Raw genomic sequence first — 17,426 nt, 5'->3', positions numbered from 1 at the left:
GGCGCAATCCTAAATGTTATTTTAACTAGGCAAGTCAGTTAAGAACAAATTCTTATTTACAATGACGGCCTACCGGGGAACAGTGGGTTAACTGCCTTGTTCAGGGGCAGAACGACAGATGTTCATCTTGTCAGCCAGGGAATTCGATCCAGCAACCTTTCGGTTACGGGCCTAATGCTCTAACGCTCTAACCACTAGGCTACCTGCCACCCCTGAACTGAGAGGTGATAAAATACTGATTTCAAGAAGAGCCAAAGTTCTAATTCTTTATTAAAACAATCCTGTTTTGGAGGCCTACTAATTGCCATCTTAAACAGTTACCAGAATCCATAATAGTGGAATAGAGCGAGTCTAAACTACTCTACCTCACAACGCTACTCCGGACCATCCTGTCAGAAAGCGGAATTGAATTAATTCCAAGTACTAGCACGGGTCAGTAGTTATTTTTTTATATTTTGATATTCAATTCTGTGATCTGTCCTTTTATGTCTTTTGGCATGTGTTGTTGCATCAGCAGGGCTGCAAGGACAAGACATTTCAACAAACGTACCATAGCGGTGTTTACTGTGCTTGGTATCGGGCCAGAATGAGTGAGAATCTTCCCCTATCCTGGACCATATGCAGTCAGTGAGTCATCCAACAAGATCTCAAAGTCTCACGTCAGAATTAAGACGTACATCCATGTTTCTCAAACGTCACATTTTTTAAAAGTTGTTCCAAATGTCACATCACAGTGTTTGGTTTCTTCACTGTATTGTTCCAATGTTTAGGTATTAACAGTGGTGTAAAGTACTTAAGTAAAAATACTTCAAATTACTACTTGAGAAGTTTTTTTTGGTATCGGTACTTTTAATACTGATATTTTTGACAACTTTTATTTCACCACATTTCTAAAGAAAATAATATCATTTTTACATTTTACATTTTCCCTGGCACCTAACAGTACTCGTTACATTTTGAATGCTTAGCAGGACAGGAAAATGGTCCAATTCATGCACTTATTAACCGAACACCCCTGGTCATGCCTACTGCCTCTGATCTGGAGGACTCTAAACACAAACGCTTTATTTGTAAATCATGTCTGAGTTTTGGAATGTGCCCCTGGCTATCCATAACTTAAAACAACAAGAAAATGGTGCCATCTGGTTTGCTTAATAATAAAAGGAATTTGAAATTATTTATACTTGTACTTTTGATACATAAGTATATTTAAAACCAAATACTTTTAGACTTTTACTCAAGTAGTATTTTACTTGGTGAGTCACTTTTACTTTGGCCTTAAAAGGCTTAAAATAAAAATATAGAAAATGTCAATGCCTTATCAAAAACAAAGCCTACTTGAAGATAACAGCGCTCACTGTTTCCCCTAGTGGGAGGTTTCCACGTCATCTCCTGACGTCCTCAGACATGGATGGACGTCGAATCCTGACTTGTATCACAGGTGATCTGGCTGGATTAATCAATAGCATTTATTTCATCACTGCTGCTAATTCCATGGACCTCACATTCACTTAGGAGTGCACACACACACACACACACACACACACACACACACACACACACACACACACACACACACACACACACACACACACACACACACACACACTCACACACACACACACACACACACACACACACACACACACACACACACACACACACACACACACACACACACACACACACACACACACACACACACACACACACACACACACACACACACACACACACACACACACACACACACACACACACACACACACACACACACACACACACAGAGAAGATGCTGTGAATCAGGTTGTCGCGAGGGAAAGAAAGAGAACACTAATGAATTTCTCTCAATAAAATGATGTTTTTTTTTATCTATCTCTGGTGTATTATCTGTTGAATAATGAGAACCCTTTCAAATAAACATGATTAACAGGAGAGATGATACAGGGAACGACGATTGCCTCTCATTGAAACCATGAAGTTCAAGGCCGACCGCAGCATCGTATGCAGAAAACAGGATCCCCCATTATAGTGAAAGGAAAAATGTCAATCTTCATGTAAAGAAATATTCATTTTGAAGACAATCACCAGGTGTATATTCCTTGAACTGATTATTTTGAAATCGCACGCAGGAGGCCATTAGGATAATGGCAGCCTGCAGTACCCCGGGTTGGCCTTTAACTTGAGACACTCAATGAGAGGGGGCAGCACTGAGCTAGAATGCAAAGTCACTTCCTGGAGTAGCTCCAACTGAGCTTGTTGAGGCTACAGAAAATTAGTCTGTTTCAACGTCCGGGAAAATAAGTATTTTCAACTTTCATTCAGAACTGAAAATGAACCTGATTTCAAAGTCTGTAAAATATGCCTTTTCAACGTCCTGGAAAATATGTATTTTAAACGTACTGAAAATGCCTAGGGAGGCAGAATGGCAGTGACCTGCCCTGCAGGCGAGATTGAGAGAGAGAGAGATAGAGGAGAGAGAGAACTCAGAGCTGGCACTGGCAGACACCTCTGTTTGGCTGAGAGCAGAGAGACTCATGGGAGAAGTCACAAACAAGGCCTGCCATGCAAATGACTTTCTAACACCCTAGCTTGTCTCTGTCTGTCTGTCTGTCTGTCTGTCTGTCTGTCTGTCTGTCTGTCTGTCTGTCTGTCTGTCTGTCTGTCTGTCTGTCTGTCTGTCTGTCTGTCTGTCTGTCTCTCTCTCTCTCTCTCTCTCTCTCTCTCTCTCTCTCGCTCTCGCTCTCTCTCTCTCTCCTCATTAACACCTCAGGCAGCACAGTTAATAGAGTATCTGATGTGTACTATTGTTTCTTACTGCTGTAAACTAATGAACAGTTGATTATATCTGAGCAGAACTACTACCCTGACCTGTTCACTGCTGTAAACTAATGAACAGTTGATTATATCTGAGCAGAACTACTACCCTGACCTGTTCACTGCTGTAAACTAATGAACAGTTGATTATATCTGAGCAGAACTACTACCCTGACCTGTCCACTGCTGTAAACTAATGAACAGTTGATTATATCTGAGCAGAACTACTACCCTGACCTGTTCACTGCTGTAAACTAATGAACAGTTGATTATATCTGAGCAGAACTACTACCCTGACCTGTTCACTGCTGTAAACTAATGAACAGTTGATTATATCTGAGCAGAACTACTACCCTGACCTGTTCACTGCTGTAAACTAATGAACAGTTGATTATATCTGAGCAGAACTACTACCCTGACCTGGTCACTGCTGTAAACTAATGAACAGTTGATTATATCTGAGCAGAACTACTACCCTGACCTGTCCACTGCTGTAAACTAATGAACAGTTGATTATATCTGAGCAGAACTACTACCCTGACCTGGTCACTGCTGTAAACTAATGAACAGTTGATTATATCTGAGCAGAACTACTACCCTGACCTGGTCACTGCTGTAAACTAATGAACAGTTGATTATATCTGGGCAGAACTACTACCCTGACCTGGTCACTGCTGTAAACTAATGAACAGTTGATTATATCTGAGCAGAACTACTACCCTGACCTGTCCACTGCTGTAAACTAATGAACAGTTGATTATATCTGAGCAGAACTACTACCCTGACCTGGTCACTGCTGTAAACTAATGAACAGTTGATTATATCTGAGCAGAACTACTACCCTGACCTGGTCACTGCTGTAAACTAATGAACAGTTGATTATATCTGAGCAGAACTACTACCCTGACCTGTCCACTGCTGTAAACTAATGAACAGTTGATTATATCTGAGCAGAACTACTACCCTGACCTGTCCACTGCTGTAAACTAATGAACAGTTGATTATATCTGAGCAGAACTACTACCCTGACCTGTCCTCAGCACCACATGTTAAAACGGCTGTGGTGCTATCAACATGCGATACTAATACTAGCCTATATTTAATTCCGGTAGCATTTATTTTATGGTACATAAATTACAGAAGGTATTTATTAATACATTTAATGAATTGTGTATTTACACAGTAATAATCTTTCTTTCGTTGGGATTAATTGAATCGATTTATTTAATTATTTGAAATCTCACTGTAACTCTTAGATGGCCTCTCAAACGGCACCATAATCCCTGCATAGCGCATTATGAGACTCTTCTGAGGCCTCTACGTAGACTGTTCCACAACCTTTTAGAGGGCCTCAGCCTCGGTTAAAAACAGAGTATTTTGGGAGGGTATCAGTTCTCCATGAAATCCTAACCACTAGAAAGTACTGTCTATGTCTGTCTGCGACTCAGCCACAGCAGTGGCACTGTTGCTCCAATCAGTGAAAGGCCTTTTGGATATAGGATCACATGTTTTCACTTCTGAGGTGGAGAGGAAGGTAGGGAATGAAGTGTGCCACAAGGGCATCTCTCTCTTTCTGCCTCTCTCTCTCTCTGGCTACCCCCTTCTCTCTCTCTCTCTCTCTCTCTCTCTCTCTCTCTCTCTCTCTCTCTCTCTCTCTCTCTCTCTCTCTCTCTCTCTCTCTCTCTCTCTCTCTCTCTCTCTCTCTCTTGCTCTTTCTCTCTCTCTCTCCACCTCTCACTCACTCTCTCTCTCCCTCTCTCTCACTCTCTCTCTTTCTCGCTCTCGCTCTCTCTCTCTCTCTGTCTCTTGCTCTCTGTCTCTCTCTCTCCACCTCACACTCTCTCTCTCTCTTTCTCTCTCTCTTGCTCTCTGTCTCTCTCTCTCTCCACCTCTCTCTCTCTCTCTCTCTCTCTCTCTCTCTCTCTCTCTCTCTCTCTCTCTCTCTCTCTCTCTCTCTCTCTCTTTCTTTCTTTCTTTCTTTTTCTCTCTCTCTCTCGCTCTGCCGGGGTGTGGAGGGAGTGAGTGAGGACTCAGTGTCCTGTGTCCGCCCTGGTGATGAGATGCTGGCTGTGTTCCTGTCTGTCTGGGCAGCGACTCCACATGACTGACTTTAGCCTTGTGCTCATTTCTTCTCCTCTTGCATGAAAGCAGTTCTTCTCAGATTTGGAAAATATATTTTGCTGCTGAGTCTGCCTCTTAAACACACAGTGTCTCTGTTCACCTCTGTGACGCCATGAAGGTGAATAACTCAAATCACATTATCTATACAGTGTGATTTCAACATTAAAATGTTTTTTTTTTTTACTCAGGGATAAAATTGCTTTCATTCTGACATTATTTGAAATTGTTTTTCCTTGTGCTTCAGAGTGAAAAATGTAGGAATAGCACCTTAAGTAGTTCTTCCAGACCAAAGGATTTCACATTGTTCTGTAGTTCCACTCAGCAGGTTCCATCTATGGAACTGTATGGATGAAGCAAACATTCAAATTGAAAACTGCCCATTTATGAATCGAATTTGTTTCGCATGTACAGTAAATGCCCACCTCTCACAGGAAATCCACTTGAAATGTTTAGATTGCGGGATTGCGGGGCAATTTTGAAAGACCCATGTATAGTATGAGTATGAATTTGCATTACATGGACCATATCCTCCTTACTAGTCCAAACTTCACCTAAGACATTTTACAGACGGTGTGTGAAAGACAGCCAGCCCCAAGCTCTGGTTGAGTTTCACTGCCCTCCAGATTCCTCCTCATTGAGAAGCCATAATTGTCTCTAATCCTTCAGTGCTCGCCATACTCTCCCAACACCAGACGACTGTTGACCCTATCTCCAAAACAGAACAAAAGTGTTTAAATCAAAGAAAGACGACTAATTTCCAGGGAATCTATTGCCACATCCATTTAAACCTCCAGACTTAAACAGACAATGATAAACAATACGAGGAAGGTCGACTCATAGTTGATATTTAACATTCTATTTCCTATCTTAGTGAGAACGGTTCCTCTGTGACATACACACACATCGCGCACACACACACACACACACACACACACACACACACACACACACACACACACACACACACACACACACACACACACACACACACACACACACACACACACACACACACACACACACACACACACACACACACACACACACACACACACACACACACACACACACACACACACGCACGCACGCACGCACACACACACACACACACACACACACACACACACACACACACACACACACACACACACACACACACACACACACACACACACACACACACACACGCACACACACACACCGTGAGAGGGCGGTGGTCAATACATGCAGGCAGTGTTCAGCCATCCAGGTGTCTGCCAGGCCAGGAGGTCTGGCTGCAGGTATTCTACTCTGCAGTGTCTGAGATTACAGGCCTCTAGTATAATGACACCTTACCTTTTGTTCTCATTTTATTCTTTTCTGGATTGATGGCCGAGCTACAATTTAATGCTTTCTTTTGTAAAACAAATCCCCACAAAGGACAACTTTGTCCCAACTGAACAGCATGATGGTTGCATTTCTTTACTCATCTAATTATTCTACAAAATGCTAACAGAAGGCCTGGGGTTTTCAGAAAACCTTTTATGCATTTGAGTGAAAATATGGCTCAAGTTTCCTGGGTTGTAGTTTCAATCGAATAAGGAAGCTGCTCTGATATTGAGGGCTAGCCAAACATACCCATCAGCACATAACCATTGTGAAACAGCGCTTGCAAACAGGAAATGAAAGTGACAGAATAAGGAAATGGTGAAGGTCCATACTGAACCAGGAAATATCAGCTGCTTAATGCGTCATCGTGCAAAGAAGTTAAAAACATCTTGAAAACTTAATGCTGGTAAGAAGACAAGTACTCAGTTTGGCCAAAGTTGTCTAAAATCACATTTAATGACAGAAGCAGGTATGTGGATCCCTACAGGTAAAGTGAAGGCTCAAATAAAAACTCAGTATTGTATATACATCCGTAGATCTAGATTTTATGGTACTGTTATTTTATGGTACTGTTATTAGGTTATAGTTGGTTATATTTGGTTATAGTGTATTAGGTCTCACCATGTGAAGCTATGAAAAGATGTTTGGTACAAGGTCACTCATCAGCTGTAAATATTCCTGATGTCACGAGTCAGTTAGAATGACCAGATGAAAGATAATACGATCCACTACACTATCAGGCAGGGATAGGTGACACCACGCACGCACACAAGCACACGTGCACATGCACACACACATACACACATGCATACACAGACACAGACTCTCACACACACACACACTGTACACTTATAATGGGAGCGAAAATCTATTTCTCTAGGTGACCGTGTGCAGCCAAGTATTGCAGCGCAGAATCTGTTTCGACTCATACAACATAATAGCCCAAACTAAAAATAGGCTATATCTGTACAAAATATATGTACAAAATATATGTACAAAATATCTGTAAATGCTATAAAACACATCAGAAAGTTATGCTTATGTTTTAATCTCTTCAGGGAAAAGTATATTATTCATTCAATTCAACTGTTTTCTGCTCAGTGTAGGTCTATTATATGGGATCAACTATTATAGTAGCATGGTATTGTAGAAGGATGTGGTGACTATCATAGTAGCAGGGTATTGTAGAAGGATGTGGTGACTATCATAGTAGCATGGTACTGTAGAAGGATGGTGACTATCATAGTAGCATGGTATTGTAGAAGGATGTGGTGACTATCATAGTAACATGGTATTGTAGAAGGATGGTGACTATCATAGTAGCAGGGTATTGTAGAAGGATGTGGTGACTATCATAGTAGCATGGTATTGTAGAAGGATGTGGTGACTATCATAGTAGCATGGTACTGTAGAAGGATGGTGACTATCATAGTAGCATGGTATTGTAGAAGGATGTGGTGACTATCATAGTAGCAGGGTATTGTAGAAGGATGTGGTGACTATCATAGTAGCATGGTATTGTAGAAGGATGTGGTGACTATCATAGTAGCAGGGTATTGTAGAAGCATGTGGTGACTATCATAGTAGCAGCGTATTGTAGAAGGATGTGGTGACTATCATAGTAGCAGGGTATTGTAGAAGGATGTGGTGACTATTATAGTAGCAGGGTATTGTAGAATGAGGGTGACCATCATAGTAGCAGGGTATTGTAGAAGCATGTGGTGACTATCATAGTAGCAGGGTATTGTAGAAGCATGTGGTGACTATCATAGTAGCATGGTATTGTAGAAGGATGTGGTGACTATCATAGTAGCATGGTATTGTAGAAGGATGGTGACCATCATAGTAGCATGGTATTGTAGAAGGAGGGTGACAGATGTCCTTCGACACTAGATTGTCTTATTTTTGCATAAGAAAGTAAGCACATCAAGATGCCTTTTTTAATAAGTGACTCCTTTGTGAATTTCCACCCTCCAAAAACAACCAAAACACAAGCGTACATAGTGAACTGTCGACAAGTACTGCTTTATGTAAATGCATCTTCACATCTCATATTCTCTGCCTTAATCGGGAAGAGTAAAAAAAATGTGGAAAGAGTCAGGCCAAGTCTGCCCTGGGATTTCTTCAGCATAACCCTTCCATTGTCATAAACTCGAAAACCCATATTCAAACTTCAATGTGAAGAATCGAAACCACACAATGAGAAGATTGAATTTTAATCCCCTTTTGTATACACATTGAACAAACTTTGAAAAGAGTTTGCACACAAGTACACACAAGGTCTCACACACACACACTGTACATGACTTTATAGAACGATGATCTATTTCTCTAGACGTTCTTTGGTAAAAACTCAAAGTTTTAAAAATGTGGTTTGAAATCGTGTTTTCCCTCAAGACTGCTTGTGTTATATAGAACCAAATGAGGACTGGGAGTGTTTTATTTTTCCCTCACTCTGGTGTGAAACACAGTAACAGTGTGTGAAGTTGTCTGAGGACTGTTGTGCTTTTAAAATGGCGTTTTAATTCTTTATTTCTTCTTGCAGCCTTACAGGTATATTGGCTCAGAGTGAGTATCTTATTCATGGATGTCATATTTCTCTAATTTAGTTTGAATAAATTAGGAGTACACATTTTGGTGTTGTTCTTTATTCTTTAGTTGTGATAACTTAAATAATGGCTAATTGTTTGCTTGGGACCATATTTTAAAATCTGAAAATATGATGTTTGTATTTTGTTTTGCTGTATAAGCTACTGACCAAAGCATACATTTATTTGATTTTGTTTTGAAACAAGCTTGTTGCATTTCCTAAATAATGAAATAAAGTATTATAACATGAATAGTGTATTTGTTAAAGGATTCAAAACATTATTATTATTATTATTATTATTAGTATGATTCATATGAATCTCAAAGACTTCACTTTCACTTCAATTGTCATGTGCATCTTAGAGAATGAATTCCACTTTGGTATTTACAATCTGTAAACAAAATGTGTGCATGTCGAAATCGACACCACTTCTTTATTATCAAATGTGTTCTGTTCTGTTTGTCACTGAGAGGAATAGTGTATTAATATTAATGTACATTTCACATCTGCAGTAAACTTTTAGACAATGTTTAGACTTTTACCCATCTCCCATTTTCACACTTTGTTTGTTTCCCTAATGTCCTTTATATACATATATATATATATATATATATATATATATATATATATATATATATATATATATATATCCATGAAATGGACTATATTCAGTGGGTAATTTACTGCCGTTGTAAATTATGTATGTATATATATATATAATTTACAACTGCAGTAAATGACCCACTGAATATAATCCATTTCATGGATTTGAATTACTATTATGGGATACTTTGTTATCCTTCATAATCTCCTGGGAGATTCCCACACTTGGTCTTTGTCATCATTGTCATGCAGCCCCAGTTTTGTCTTCTGTCAAATGTTTGTAAATACACACTCAAACCCTGAGATGCTTAACCTCAAGCTGCTCAAATCAAATCAGTCACATACACAGCAGATGTTATTGCAGGTGTGCAAAAATCTTGTTTCATTTTTTTTAGCAAGGCAAGTCAGTTAAGAACAAATTCTTATTTTACAATGATAGCCTACCCCAGCCAAACTCTCCTATAACTCAGACAACAGCCAAACTCTCCTCTAACTCAGACAACACTGGCCTAATGGGACTCCTGATTATAGCCGGTTGTGATAGGGCCTGGGATCAAACAGCGACTAGGGCCTGGGATCGAACCAGGGTCAACAGTGACTAGGGCCTGGGATCGAACCAGGGTCTCTTGCACTGAGATGCAGTGTCTTAGACCACTACGCCACTTGGGAGCCCCTGTAGTGGGTGTGGAAACCCTGTTCACTGGAACACATCAGATTGATTTATCATGTGGTTTTAATGAAGAGGCAATAAGAGGGGCTATATTTAAGCAATAATGCCCGATGGGGTGTCATATATGGCCAATATACCACAGCTATGGGCTGTTCTTATGCATGACGCAACGCAGTGCCTGCATACAGCCCTTAGCGATGCTTTATTGGTCTTATACCACAAACCTCCGAGGTGCCTTATTGCCATTATGAACAGGTTAACAATGGTGTTAGAGAAGTAAACAAGTAGTTTTGCGTCATACCCGTGGTATATTGTCTCATATACCACAGCTTTCAGTCAATCAGCATCCAGGGCTCGAACTACCCGGATTATAATAGTATTTATATTTATGTGGCGTGTTGTGTGCATGTAGAGGCTTAAACCCACAGCACGTAAGAGCTCCTTTTTCTTTGAAGAAAAAGTCACATGTTTAGCCCTGTAAACCTTCACTTCTAGTAGTGTTAACATTATGAGTATAGAGGGTGCAATATAGAGCCTATAAGCTTTGCCTTCTAGAATCTTGAACTCTTCGTTTTTTTACCCTGCTGCTACTCGCTGTTTATCTACGCATAGTCACTTTACCCCTACCTACATGTACAAATTACCTCGACTAACCTGTACCCCCACACATTTGACTTGGAATTGTGAGTATTTTTAGACGTAAGAAAATGTGTCTATCATCGAAGAGTGATATAGTATACCAACATAGTATACCCATAACATAACATAGAAATAGCCAAGTCTAATGAACATATAATATTTTGTATTAGACATTGGATAAAATGAAATTGAGAGATTACCATCTGTGTAAATTACCTTATTGTCTGTAACATACTTGGACTCACACTAAGCCAAACACATACAATCACAGAATCATATATGATGAATATTAGATCATTTCAGATAAAGTGGATAAACGGTTCACTTGTTATTATTGCGTTATAGTTTGCGGCTGGTTAGTGAGGAGCAGGGATGCTTCTGTCCCTTTAAGAACGAGCGGTCTGGGGTGGTGCTTTCCTCCGCAAGGGCTTCTTGATATTAATAGTGTTGGTGTCTTGAAACTGACGTAATGCTTTGAGTCTGAGGTCCTGTCAAGCGATAACATTTCTGATAAAGAACTGAGATCACTGCAAACGAATCCTCCTTTTTTTCCATCCAGACTCAGGCGTTTTAAAATATTATACACAGTCACCCTGATTCCACGTGCACAGGCGAGATTTGAAATCGTGTATCCCCTGTAACAAAAAAAAATATGTATAATAGCCTACCCCGAGATCAACAAACAAACAACACAAAGACGGTTCATGGCTTACGCCAAAGCTCCACCATCTTTTAGACTGCAAAGACTATTGCAATTTAATCAACAGGTAAGGACAAACTGAATCAATGCACGTTACTAGCACAGAGGCGAGCGATTAGATGTGAATCTACAGTAGTACCAGAATGCTGCTCGCTTTTAGCGAATGTTATGTAAGAAGAGCTCAGGGATTTTCATGAATCAGTTGTGAGCTACTTTGCTGTGAAAAAAAAAACACAAAAAAAAACCCAGCGGTGCTTCTCGGATTTCACATGGCATTTAGGTTTTGTTGGGTCAAACGCATGAGAAATTGAAATTGGCTACTTGCTAGAAGCAGAGGGGGTCACGTATTGAGAAGGAAGAAAGAATAACATGAGTTGCAGTAGGTTTGTAGCTTTACTTTCTCCTTGCCGTTTCATTTAATCATTTGATTTCAGGATGTTGTAGCGTTCGTTTAATTATTGTAAAAAGCGCGACGCATTCTGGATAGGTGTTGGGGACAGAATAACGCTATCTTCTTGAGAATATCTACTTTTATGTCTGCACACACACACACACACACACACACACACACACACACACACACACACACACACGCACACACACTGATACTATGAGGATTTTATTTGGCGCATCGTGTGTTTCTGTTTTCATTGTTCGTAAAGGGAGCGCATGGCAGAGGTTATATTAAGTTACAATGTAGCCTAATTGATTGGATTTCTGAAACTTTTGTATTTATTTCGTAGTGTAATGTTGAAGTTTGAATGATTCATGTCGAGAACTGAACAACGTTTAACACTCAATTTATAAAACTTTCCGTAACTGTGATGTTCGTCAAAAGATAAGAAAACGCGTAGGCATGGCAACACACTTGGGTCTGGAGAATATGTCAACTAACTACAATGAATGAGGCACAGCTAGGTTAGTTAAATTGCAAATTAAAGATATTTCACCAGTAACCCATTTTCTTAACTTTCCACATTGCATTCGTATGCGGTCGAATTTCTACGTTTTTGGTTGTTAGAATGTCCCAAGTCGTGTTGTGATTTTGTTACAAACAAGTGTAACAAAGTGCTGGGAACTTTATCAATGACGGATCAGTTCATTATTCAAAGTCATTATAAACTCGGTGGTTCGAGCCCTGAATGCTGATTGGTTGACAGCTGTGGTATATCAGACCGTATACCACAGGTATGACAAAACATATATTTTTACTGCTCTAATTACGGTGGTAATCACTTTATAATAGCAATGAGGCACTTCAGGGGTTTGCGCTATATGGCTTATATACCATGGCTAAGGGCTGTGTACAAGCACTCCGCGTTGCGTCGAGCTTTAGAGCAGCCCTTAGTTGTGGTACATTGGCCATATACCACACCTCCTCTTGGTCTTATTGCTGAAGTATAGCAGGCCACTTGGAAAAGTGAGTCATTTCCATATTCCAATCCATGTGGAGGGGATTAGGCTAAATCTCAAACAAGATGACACTGAGGTGCAGTGTGTGTGTGTGTGTGTGTGTGTGTGTGTGTGTGTGTGTGTGTGTGTGTGTGTGTGTGTGTGTGTGTGTGTGTGTGTGTGTGTGTGTGTGTGTGTGTGTGTGTGTGTGTGTGTGTGTGTGTGTGCGTGCGTGCGTGCGTGCGTGCGTGCGTGCGTGCGTGTGTGTGTGTGTGTGAGTCTGGGGAACTCATAAAGTTTAGATTAGCATGACTGGGCATCTTAATGAAGCAGCTCACTTTGCAGAAACTTAACTTCGCTTTTCATAATGTTGTCATGAAGTGTTATAAAGATAATATATTTCTACCATTTGTAATACCTGCTTCGTTGCTTTAGTGAGGAGGTGAGGTAGTTTGGTTTGCTACTCAGCTGTTGGTGGCAAAGTGCTGCTTTCAGAGGCTGGTAAAACTGTCTTACTAGTAGTGCAGAACAGTTACACTATACCCTCGGTGTATATGAACTTGATAGATACATTGTAAACCATGGACATTGTAGAAAATAACCCCCTAAAGGTCTGGCCTTTTTCAAGGCATAACGTTGTACTTTTAGCCAGTGTTTTTGTCGATCTAAACATACTATTTTTTCAGTTTGTAAGAAAATATATTTATTTGATCTGAACACAACTCTAAATCACCAACTTTTCACCTTCTCTTAGACTTGGTTTGTAGTGACGTTGTTATGACAATTTTTTATTTTTTTCACATGACACAAAATGATCATGTTGGCTCCAGTAGATGCTTCGTTAGTCTTTCCCGTAAACTGCGAAAGCAACCAACCAGCCTACACGGCAACATACGTCAGGAGAAGTCACAGATCCTATGAAAGCCCTCTTGTCAGTGAACGTTCTTTAATGACGTGGCCAAAGCAAACAAAGGCTTTCCATCATTCGAGGAGGGTAGAGAGTTAAAACATAGTCTCAACAATGTATAACAACAGTTACTGTATTGTTATTATTTACCCGTATGTCTTATGTACCAATTACTTATTTTGTGCATATGAATAACACCTTAATAGTGATAACACACACGTGCATGAATTGTATTTATTATACATAATATACATCAAAATATCTGGCCGCTAAAAAATATCCACTTCTCAAAGTCAACTTTGTCCTCACTGTAGCCGTGTACCGAATCTGAATGCTACACAATGCACTTCACAAACCCTTCATTAAGTTTACGGTGGGAAATGTTTTGTCACAATAATCCACTGAGGTGTGAAGCCACTCTTTAGTCTCATTTTCAAAGACAATTTTAGTTTGCCTATTTTTAGTAAAATAGCGAATGATGGAAAAACATCAGTATTCTGTTGTGTTTACTACTCTATACAAGGACGGCTTCGTTCAAAACGGAGAGAAAAGATCCAAACAGTTAGTTTGATAAGAGCTGGTGTGAAGTCTCTGCTGAATTGTGGTAGGTATATTTGTAGTGTAAATTGTTTCCCCATCTGTGAGTTCTTTTTTTGGGGGGGGGGGGGGGGGGGGGGGGGGGCAGGAAATTAGCAATGTATAGGGAAGGAGCTTTATGGCTGACGGATGGATTTGAGTCTCGTCGTCGGTCGGGGAGAGAAGCAATGGGTGGTTTTGTGTTTGTTATACATGGCTTTAGAGTTTGCACAACTTCTTCTGGGGTGATTTCTTTTCCCGAATTGCTTGTGAGGCCAGCCTCTCACTTTGCAGTGTATCTTTGTACCAGATACATAGTTTGAAGCCTCATGAAATTAAACAGTTATGTAAAATATAAAAATCCTATAGGACATGAGCAACTTAACTAGAGCAGATTAAACACATCCATGTCTCCCTGAAGAATTGTAGACGTCGACGATCCTAATGTAATTTGAGACGTAGGCTATTACAGAAATGAGGTCAAATTGTGATACGTTTATTGATGAAGATTTACATTTGTTTTGTCGACTCAGGTACCCTTCATTACCATACAGCAAAGTTTTGCATTTTTCTGGAGGCGGTTGTATCTCAGTGAAAACACATTGAAATCGAAAATGATCCTTAGACATACTGTATAATATCTGTATAGTCATTTCTGACCGTTGTCTAGGAAACCCCCCTAATATCCATTCACTTAAATAGACAAGAGTACAGGCCTGCTCACATATATTTTCTCACTTTGAATGTTGTTTTTGCTTTTAAAACAAAAAGCGCCTTATGGATGTCACGTTCTGACCTTTAGTTCCTTTGTTTTGTCTTTGTCTTAGTATGGTCAGGGCGTGAGTTGGGGTGGGCAGTCTATGTGTGTTTTTCTATGTTTTTCCATTTCTATGTTTGGCCTGATATGGTTCTCAATCAGAGGCAGCTGTTTATCGTTGTCCCTGATTGAGAACCATATTTAGGTAGCCTGGGTTTCACTGTTGGTTTGTGGGTGTTTGTTTCCGTGTGAGTGTTTGTCGCCACACTGTACTGTTTCGGTTTGGTTATTTCACGTATTCGTTTATTGTTTTTGAATTTCTTAGTGTTCAGTGCTTTTCTTATTAAAATGGTCATGAACACTTACCACGCCGCATCTTGGTCCGATCCTTACTCCTCTTCAGACGAAGAGGAGGAGATCTGCTGTTACAATGGAACACTGGTCTACTGTGTCTTTACTTATTCAGTTTAATGCTTTTGCAAGTGACTAGACACCTTCTCTGGTGGTTTGATACATGCAACCAGGAGAGGCAGGAAACTTTCGCTTTTCTTTAACCCTCTGACATAATTCACATGTTTACTTTGAGAGGATGGACAGCAGTAATTGGTAGCGTTAAAAAGTGTATTACCACCTCAGAATCACCTTAGCAAACAAATATACTGAACAAAAATAGAAACGCAACATGGAACAATTTTGAAGATTTTACCGCGCTACAGTTCATATAAGGAAATCAGTTAACTTAGTCATCTCTGTGCATTCAAATTGCCATCGATAAAATGCAATTGTGTTTGTTGCCCGTAGCTTATACCTGCCCATACCATAACTCCACTGCTACCATGGGGTACTCTGTTCACAACGTTGACGTCAGCAAACCGCTCACCCACACGACCCCGTACATGTGGTCTGCAGGCCGGTTGGACGTATTGCCAATTTCTCTAGAAATTTCTCAATTTCTCTTATGGTAGAGAAATTAACATACACTTCTCTGGCCACAGCTCTGGTGGACATTCCTGCAGTCAACATGCCAATTGCACAGTCCCTCAAAACTTGAGGCTCACTAACAGGGATGTAAACACATTTCTGCACAACATTTGAGAAGAATAAGCTTTTGTGCATATGAAACATTTCTGGGATCTTTTATTTCAGCTCATGAGACATGAGACCAACATGTGACTTGTTGCTTTTATATTTTTGTTCAGTATAGTACAGTATAGTTTTTCCAGGTTGGTGGGAAAATGGGTCCAGGGTTAGAGTAGCCTATAATAGTTGTTTATTCTTTTCTTTTGATTTGTTTTAAAAAGTCCATCTCACTGTCAGTTGCTGATCCAATACCTGTAATAGTTATTTTATTTCACACAACTGTTGCATTTAACAGAAACATGTTTTTCATATATTCTGAACAACAGGCTCTTAAAGGGATAGAAAGTGGGCATGGTTCTTGACGCTAATAGGGATCTGTAATTGATTTATTTAACCTTTATTTAACTAGGCAAGTCAGTTAAGAGCAAATTATTATTTACAATGACGGCCTACCCCGGCCAAACCCTAACCTGGATGACACGGGGCCAATTGTGCTCCGCCCTATGGGACTCCCAATCACGGCTGTTTGTGTTACAGCCAGGAATTGAACCAGGGTCTGTAGTGACCCCTCTAGCACTGAGATACAGTACCTTAGACCGCTGCGCCACTTGGGAAGCCCCCTGAGTGTGTTCACCTGTTAAAGCAAGTCAGTATTTGAACAACTGCTTGTTGTACCTCCTCCAGTCATATGGATGGGGGTGGCTTGTACTGGGCTCTGTATGCAGCAGTGGCCTATGGTGTGGTTTGGGAAGGTGTAGTGATGTGGGCCTAGACACTTTCTGATTTATATTAGGGATAAATCAAGTGGCCTACGTTTCCAGACCTGCTGTCTGTGTCTGGTAGACATTTCTTGTAGGTTTAGATCAGGATTTGCCCTTTATCACATAAGAATCCGCACATCTTTTCTACACCAGACTTAGAAATTGTGTTTGTGTGTGTTTGTGTTTTACCTTAGGACTTCCATAATGCACTTTGGGCTAGCCAGCTTAGAATAAACCTATTGATTAGGAGCAGAGTATGCAAAAAAATGTGGTTATCTCCTCTCCTCTCCTCTCCTCTCCTCTCCTCTCCTCTCCTCTCCTCTCCTCTCCTCTCCTCTCCTCTCCTCTCCTCTCCTCTCCTCTCCTCTCCTCTCCTCTCCTCTCCTCTCCTCTCCTCTCCTCTCCTCTTTAGAACTCTGATGAGTCAGTTTAGCCTCTGTGTTCA

At 40.3% G+C, this 17,426-nt stretch overlaps 1 pseudogene; it reads left to right on the top strand.

Annotated features, from left to right (window-relative positions):
• The first annotated feature begins 11,723 nt into the window (after nt 1-11,723).
• Nucleotides 11,724-17,426, top strand: part of LOC124012273 — a 245,447-nt pseudogene continuing 239,744 nt past the window's right edge.

This window comes from Oncorhynchus gorbuscha, linkage group LG24 (genome assembly GCF_021184085.1).
Source record: "Oncorhynchus gorbuscha isolate QuinsamMale2020 ecotype Even-year linkage group LG24, OgorEven_v1.0, whole genome shotgun sequence".
Taxonomy (NCBI): Eukaryota; Metazoa; Chordata; class Actinopteri; order Salmoniformes; family Salmonidae; genus Oncorhynchus; species Oncorhynchus gorbuscha.
Note: the sequence above shows the minus strand (reverse complement) of the source record. Positions and strands in the feature narration are given on the sequence as shown.